The sequence below is a fragment of the Miscanthus floridulus genome, chromosome 8 (assembly GCF_019320115.1).
Source record: "Miscanthus floridulus cultivar M001 chromosome 8, ASM1932011v1, whole genome shotgun sequence".
NCBI lineage: Eukaryota > Viridiplantae > Streptophyta > Magnoliopsida > Poales > Poaceae > Miscanthus > Miscanthus floridulus.
Window position 1 is genome coordinate 103389191 of NC_089587.1, and position 7606 is coordinate 103396796.

Below are 7606 nucleotides of genomic sequence, written 5' to 3' on the forward strand. Positions count from 1 at the left end.
TTTAGTCCTAACGGGGATTATTGGTACTAGCAACTCTAAAGGGCCTTTGAATTGGAGGATTTTTTTTTCTGTGTCATGTGTTTTTTTGAAAAATAAAATGATTTATGAGAAAAATTTACATGATTCATGTGAAATTCATGCGTTCCAAAGGAACCTAAGTAGTTTTGTATGTTCTTCCATTTGTTTGGGTACTTCATTAATACAAAGTATGTTCATGTAGAAGCAAATTAAAAACACAATTTTGTAGCCCTTATGTGTGTTAAATATATAGGGTACTTTGGAAGGCGTTGTGCTTTTCCGTGGTAGGCGACGTTCCCGTCGATAGCGAGGCGTCTGTGGTGACTTCGTCAATCTCAAGATTTGTCGGCACGGTCTTTCGAAGGTGCTCATAGAGGTAAAGTTTATGTACGTGTGTTCATAGGGGGTGATTATGCGTGTGTCTTGAGCGTATGTGTTTGTACTTGCACAAAAAAAATATATAGGGTACTTTTATAGAAGGTTTCACACATTTGATTTTATCACCCGATGCTTCAACCCCTCCATGATCTTATTGGTCCATCGTGGTCCTTGCACCGTAGTATTTCCTAGCAATTGCATAAATCAGTTAAATGTACTTCTCAAAATTTCCATGGGCAAGTAATTTCTCTTTTCTTTTGAGTAACAGAAAATTGTGTGTATTCTTAAAATGTTAGCTTGTACAGTATATTTTTTCGCTAAAGCCTGTATATTCTTAACATGTTAGCTTGTATTCTTTCTTCTCCCCTAAATAAGTCGCCTGCTTCCAGTAGGAGAAGCACGGTCCACATCGCTCCAAAATCTCGTGGCCGTTGGATCTTCCAGCGTGCGGCCATGATTGATTGGAGCGGATTTTGCCGAAAGTGGCTTCTGTCACTCCTCATTCGCTTCCATCGGCTTTCTCCCTGCTTCTGGCGGTGTCGTGCGGCTTCTGCTCCGGAGCTAGCCCACCAATTATATAGGCCAGCTTCGGATTCTTCTTCCAGATTCTTCTGCTTCCCGATCCTCCTTCTCTTCGCTCTCTCTCCCACCCCCGACGCGGGCGACGGCGCCGCGCCGCACGTGCGCCCCCACGGTGGCCGCGGCCACTGAGCGACGTGACTGGTCCTCGCTGGTGGCCGCTGGCGCGCCTTCCCCTCGGAGCTGCCTCCTCTCGCCCATCCGCGGCGGCTCGAGGAAACCCTAGCTGTCGTGTCCTCACCGGTCGCGCCTGCGGCTCTGCTCTGCTCTCCTCCGCGTTCCTTTCGCGCTGGTGCCGGTAGCTCCAGCGGCCATTGCATCCCAGGCCGGCCTTGGCGAGTGCAGGCCACCCTGCGTCAAGCCCCTCCGCGTGCGCGGCTCCTGTGTGCCGGTGCCGGCCGTCCGCGCTCACCCAGGCGCTCCTCCAGTCGCGTGAGCTAGCCCCGGCAGCGCCTACCCCGGGGCAGCCATCTCCCTTCTCTTCTTCACTGCAAGGTCACAAATTCTCTAACCCTAACTTTCTTTGATCGGATTTGATACATGTACGTAGCAGAACTGTAGAAATTAGATGAGATTTCTCTGATCTAAAGATCATATAGGAATACATCTTTTCTCGAAAAAAGTCTACTTAACCCCCCACCTATCATACTTGGTCTACTTCACCCCCTCAACTATGAAATCGTCTGTTTTACCCCCTGAACTATCTAAAACCGTTTGTTTTACCCCCTGGGGCGGTTTTCAGCGGCGGTTTTGCTACAGTAACAGCGGGTTTGCTACAGTACCTGTGCTTTGAATTTCTCTTTTTTTATTTATTTTCGGTGAATTTTTTAAAAATCATAGAGAAATCATAAAATAAAAAATCTAATTTTATTGGACTCCACATGAGTAAATCTACATAGTGAATATATAATACGGTATACTTTAGTACAAAATCTAACCCACCGTCACTGTAGCAGACCCGCTGTTACTGTAGCAAAACCGCCGCTGAAAACCTCCCCAAGGGGTAAAACAGACGGTTTTAGATAGTTCAGGGGGGTAAAACAGACGGTTTCATAGTTGAGGGGGTGAAGTAGACCAAGTATGATAGGTGGGGGGTTAAGTAGACTTTTTCCTCTTTTCTCTGATTTGGTATAGATGTACCCATAGTGCTAGAGTGCTGTCTGATTCATGGAGAAGATCCCAAACAATGGGCTTATATCATCGAGAAAGTACCAACCTGGTGCGCTGCCGATTTCCTGTTAAGCATATAAATTGACCTGCTGATGAAGTGATGATAGAGCCCTGCTTTCCATTGTTCTGACATTTCCATGATGTTTCTTTGAATTGGAAGGGGGCATTCATTTGGACAATTTTAAGAGCATATACACCAAGTAGACGCGCTTCCTGGTAATTGTCGTAGTGCCTATTTTCTTCTGATAGTATATGTCTATAGCATCGAAGTTGACCTCAGCGTTGATACCCTTGTGTACCAGGTGATTTTGTTCCTATTTAGAGCATAAAAACTCATTTCAATGCATTGGTTCTAGGATTTGTGTCCACTTGATTGAGAATTAGTATACCACATTTGCACTACTTTGAATTGATGCATTATACATCTATCACTGTTACAGCTAATTCCTGAATTTTGAGAAGGGTGATCATTGCAGACCATGAGGCTTCTAATGTTGCAGAGATGGATCTGTGCATGCTGGTCGTAATCTCTTTATCCCTATCCTTCACGTAATGCTTTTCTTCCCCTTTTAGTTTCATACTCTAGATTGTATGTTCATTATTCGACATGTATATTATGGTGGTCTTTTGAAGCTAAACAATGTTGTCATAGATCTAAATTTTTCAGGTACAAAAATATTTCTAGGCACACAACATTGATTGCTCTTTATCCAACTTTAAAAATACCGTAACCACATAACGCATACCATATATTTCTGTGCACTCTAATGGCTCTTTTGTATTTCCTACGCTCGAGTTCACAGTCTGAACTATATGTCAATGTTGTCATAGATCTAAATTTTTCAGGTACAAAAATATTTCTAGGCACACAACATTGATTGCTCTTTATCCAACTTTAAAAATATTGTAACCACATAATGCATACCATATATTTCTATGCACTCTAATGGCTCTTTTGTATTTCCTACGCTCGAGTTCACGGTCTGAACTATATGTTATAGACAGATTCCTGTGAATTTGAAAGATCCGTTCATTACTATGCTATCCTGAACCTGAATTGTTTGGTAAAATTTTATAATGGTCTAATTGAAACTTTGTTCTATAGACAATGCCGCATGCTCTCTTTTATCTGTCCAGCTCTCAGACTTGATCCATAATGGTCATGAAGATGGACCAATAAGAGCCTCATGCACGGGGAATGGCTGCAGCTCTCAAAACTGGCTATCAAGCGATGAGAGGTAAACAGGAGCAGTCATTCTCTACATGCTAAGATAGTGATTTCATCTTTGCTAAAAAGGCTACAGATTCACATGGCATAACAATAGATTTTTTGTATAACAAACATAGTGATTTGTTGCTCGCCGTGAGTGTATTTTATTTTTTCTGGAACGTATCTGCATTTTCTTATTGCATTGTCTTTACCTCGATTCAATGGACATGTGGTTGCCTGCTTAATTTTCTCTACAAGATCTATACTGGATTACTAAGCGCCTTGTTTTTTTAGCCGGTTCCATGCATTTAGTTTTCATATAATTCATCAGGGCTAATTGATTGGTGTTCTTTTTAGTTTTCCTCAAAGATCAACTGCTGCTTTTTTTGTGTGGGGACCAAAGCCTCATTTTGACCACATTCAGTCATCTCTAGGGTGTCTGAAAAAAACAAGCATCTACATTAGCCTGCGTGATGCCGAAGATAGTGGCCATGCCTTTGTTCCTATGTACTAGGTGAGGAGTAAGAAGCACAGGGGACTTGATTTATAGGTTAGTGACTTGCTTCATGCCTCGTTTGTGGTGAGTATTTTTTTTCAATGCATAGTGAACATACGGCTAGGTTCAGAGAATTCACTCTCATGTTATTCTTAAACTTACTGATGATGAAATTACAGTTTTTGCGATTTAGTGACCATCTGCTACCTCAGAGACAGAGGGCATTGCAAAGCCTCTAAACTACCCCACTTCAAATTGATTTGGAACAGATTCTGTCATATTTTTTGGTTTCAGAAATCTTCAAAGTTTCCATTAACATTAACTCGAGTGTGCTCACAGTTACAGCAAAAGACATTCATACTGTCCTGTTTTGTTGTTAGCTTTAGTTTACTGATAATATCTTGCAACTTAGAACTACGTGTTCAGTTTTCCTACACCTGCTACATTTTATATCATCTACATGAACATACAGGTCAAATTGATAGCTTACAACTTACAAGGGTGACCTAATAATGAATCTGCTGCCACAGTGAGGTTGGCCTCCTATGAAAAGGAAGAAAAAAAATAGGATCTGGACGAGTACCTAGGTAATCGCTTGGTCATCTAGAGCTGCTGCTTTTTTGCATTTCTGTGACATCATTTTCCTGTCTATAATACCTCCATGATAAATTTAAGTTCCATAATTCAGTATTGCTTCTGGATAACATTGTGCCTAGAGCCTGTGTGAATTGATAGTTTCTGTTTCTGTAGGAACTGGACAGTAAAGCACATGAAGATACATCAATCTCATGTCTAAATGCAGGCTTGTTATCTGCCAATCCACGCAGGTATGGAAATTTCATTCTGTACCATATTTCAGTTATAGAGATTTACATGTGTCATTTCCAGATATTTTGTGAGGATTAGGTTTTGTACCATTTACCCCTTGCTCCCTTTGATTTTTGGCCAATTGGAAGATTATTGTTGCGTTGCTGATGTCTGATGCCTCTTCATCATCTAGATGTTGCTGTTCAGATCAAAGTCTCGAAGCATCTAAACGTCAGTTTGGTTGGTGCTACACAAAAAAGGGAAATGCCAAACATGGATCTGCAAGGTTTGAATTATTAACCGTTCCTGTTTCGGTGAGAACCTTACTTTCATCCCACTGTTTCTGATTTTGAATTTCACTGTTTTTGCTGTGGCTGCTTGGCCTCGGTCCTTTCTGTTGACCACCTTTTTGTTGTGCTCATACATGTAGCTAACATTTATCTTTCGTATGACCTTCTCAGTTTGTACATCTCAAAAAACAATTGAGAGTGCTTCATATGGTCTCTTGCTTTCACCTGTTCTAATAGTAGCTTCTAAAAAGCGATCAGCTTAGCGATATAGGATCCTGCCTATGGTGCCTTTTAAAAGACCATCACCTTATCAATTTAGGATGTCTGTGTGCTTCCTCCATCCCAAAACATAAGATGTTTTGGCATCTATAGATTCATAGCTTTTGCTATGTATCTAGACATAACATAATCTACGTACGTACAAAAGCTATAGATCTAGAAAACCAAAACATCTTATAATTTAAAACGGAGGAAGTATATATAATACTTCATCCTGTATATAGTAATACTCATCCTTTGTTCTATGTGAGCTATTCCGAAGTTGTGAACCTGCTTGCAAAACCACATAGATTGTCTGCAAACAACAATGCTTCATAAGCCTGCATACTATAAAACATTATTCTTCACCAAATTAACAGTGTCATACCATGTGTTTGTTCCTGGTGCTCATCTAGGGGAACACAGCCTGACAATTTCATTGCCTGTCAGGATAGATACTTACTGCTTAATACCCATGTTAATATGCTTCCTGTGCTCCTCAAGGTACTGCCCCTCACATTCCATACGATTTGCTCGCTCCTAATTAGGATCATGTAAATTATCAAGACTGAGTACTAAAATGTCCTTCAGTGTAGCAATACCTCATCAAGTGTTCTCCTTAAGCAAGACAAACAAATGCTCTCTGTTTTCTCTTTGTGATAATTTCAGGGTTGAGAGTTCATTAAGGTTAATCTGGATACTCCAGCTTCCTTGCGTGCCAGATCATTATTGTCTTGGTAAGCTTTGCTCATGCCTATGGTCATTCTCCTTCTCAAATTACTTTGACTACAGAGTTTATACCGATGACTACTTACCATATGTGCAAATGTGGTGTGCAGGACGACCAAAGTGCAGGCATGGTGATGCAGCGGGTGCTGCGGCTGGACACGGCACTGCAGTCGCCGCACGGAATCCTCCTTAGATTCCTCTCTCGCGCGATTTTCGTAAGTGCTGTCGAAGAGGGGTTCCCTTGACCACCTGGGCTCCATTTCATCTAATTGTTTTTCAATTTATGCATCTGTACATTGATTTTGTTCTCATGGATGTGATCTATTGCCTGCCCTATCACTGCAGCAAGCAGGATGAGAATCGGCATACCTACATATTTTGTTGCTACCCTGTTCATTTGGTGCCTTTTTTCCTACCAACGATTTAAGGTCTGTCTGCCTCTCAAAATTAACCTATCTGAAATCATTATAATATAGATTTTGAATATTTGAATGGTCTTTCAGAATATGAATACTCCATATTTTGCAAAGATGCAATACTATTCTTTTTTTGAATGGTCAGTTGAGCTAATTTCGAACCCTACTTATTCTTTCTGAATATGGATACTTATATCTTGCAAGGATGAAAAAAGAGCATTTTATGTTCTGCCAACTTAGTCAGCGTGCGATTTCCAAGTATTTTATGTATTATCAAAGGTCCCATATTTCGCATTGGAAACCTGCACTGTTCCCTTCTACAGATCCTACATTACTCAGATATATATGTACCTAGAGTGTTATCTATTTCGTCAACTTTTCACTTTTTCAGGTTTACCTTCCTAGGTCGTGTCAACAGGATGATAGTAAAGAAATTCAGAACTACCTGATACACTCTAGGAACATGAAAAAGGTTAGCCTTCGGGTTATTAATTAACGTTGTTTGTGTTTGTGCCTCCGAACAATGATGACATAATATTGTTGTATGCTATATAACATTTGCATTTGAAAGATATATTTTGCCTTTTTTATTTCATTATCTTTGATTCAGTTTTGTTATTGCCACAGTTCCTCTGTGTGCCTCAGAAATTTGTAGACTTGATACATGATGCTAGCTTCTACTGATTTTGAATGAAAAGGGTTGCAGCATGGACGGTGATAGAAATTTCATTTGTTCATGTAGGCTTCTCCATGACTTTGACTTTTATCAGTTGCCTACAATCTCATATAACAATAATTGACCGCAAAAATCTTGATACTGAAGAAGTGATAGTAAAAATTTAGTGATGATGAAACAACGGTAGGTTTGTCCAGCTCTTTTCCCTTCATGGAATTATATGTGTGTTCGGTTTGCCTGGAATACAAAGAGGCCACCAGTGGCCACATGATGGCTTGGAGAAGTTTCATACTAAGTTATCTGATTTTTTTGTTCTACTCCTACCTCTTAGGATTTTGATCCTATTCTCTTATTGTTGTTTGCCGACAACATATTCCTCATGTTCTCAACTAATTCTGCTTATTTCCTCCTGATTGTGCAGGTCGCCGGGTACCTCAAGGGCTCATTTCTTGTTTACTGGACAGTTGATGTATTGTGGTACGACAGATCCTGCCAACTCTTTAAACTATTAATGAGTTTGTCATTGGGCCAATGGAAATTCTTGGATGCTGCAAAACAGCTCTTATTTTCCTTTTCTTT

At 40.5% G+C, this 7606-nt stretch overlaps 1 long non-coding RNA gene across 8 annotated transcripts; it reads left to right on the forward strand.

Moving 5' to 3' along the window:
* The first annotated feature begins 1062 nt into the window (after positions 1-1062).
* Positions 1063-6351, forward strand: LOC136473134 (uncharacterized). 8 transcript variants are annotated; one of them, XR_010762517.1, is made up of 11 exons: positions 1063-1470; positions 2110-2194; positions 2306-2361; positions 2586-2665; positions 3251-3383; positions 3790-3905; positions 4324-4438; positions 4602-4972; positions 5876-5943; positions 6046-6150; positions 6281-6351. It is a non-coding gene; the product is annotated as an uncharacterized lncRNA (long non-coding RNA). The 8 variants fall into 8 exon arrangements; XR_010762513.1 differs by having other exon boundaries at positions 2306-2694; XR_010762514.1 differs by having other exon boundaries at positions 2306-2665.
* Positions 6352-7606: the final 1255 nt, after the last annotated feature.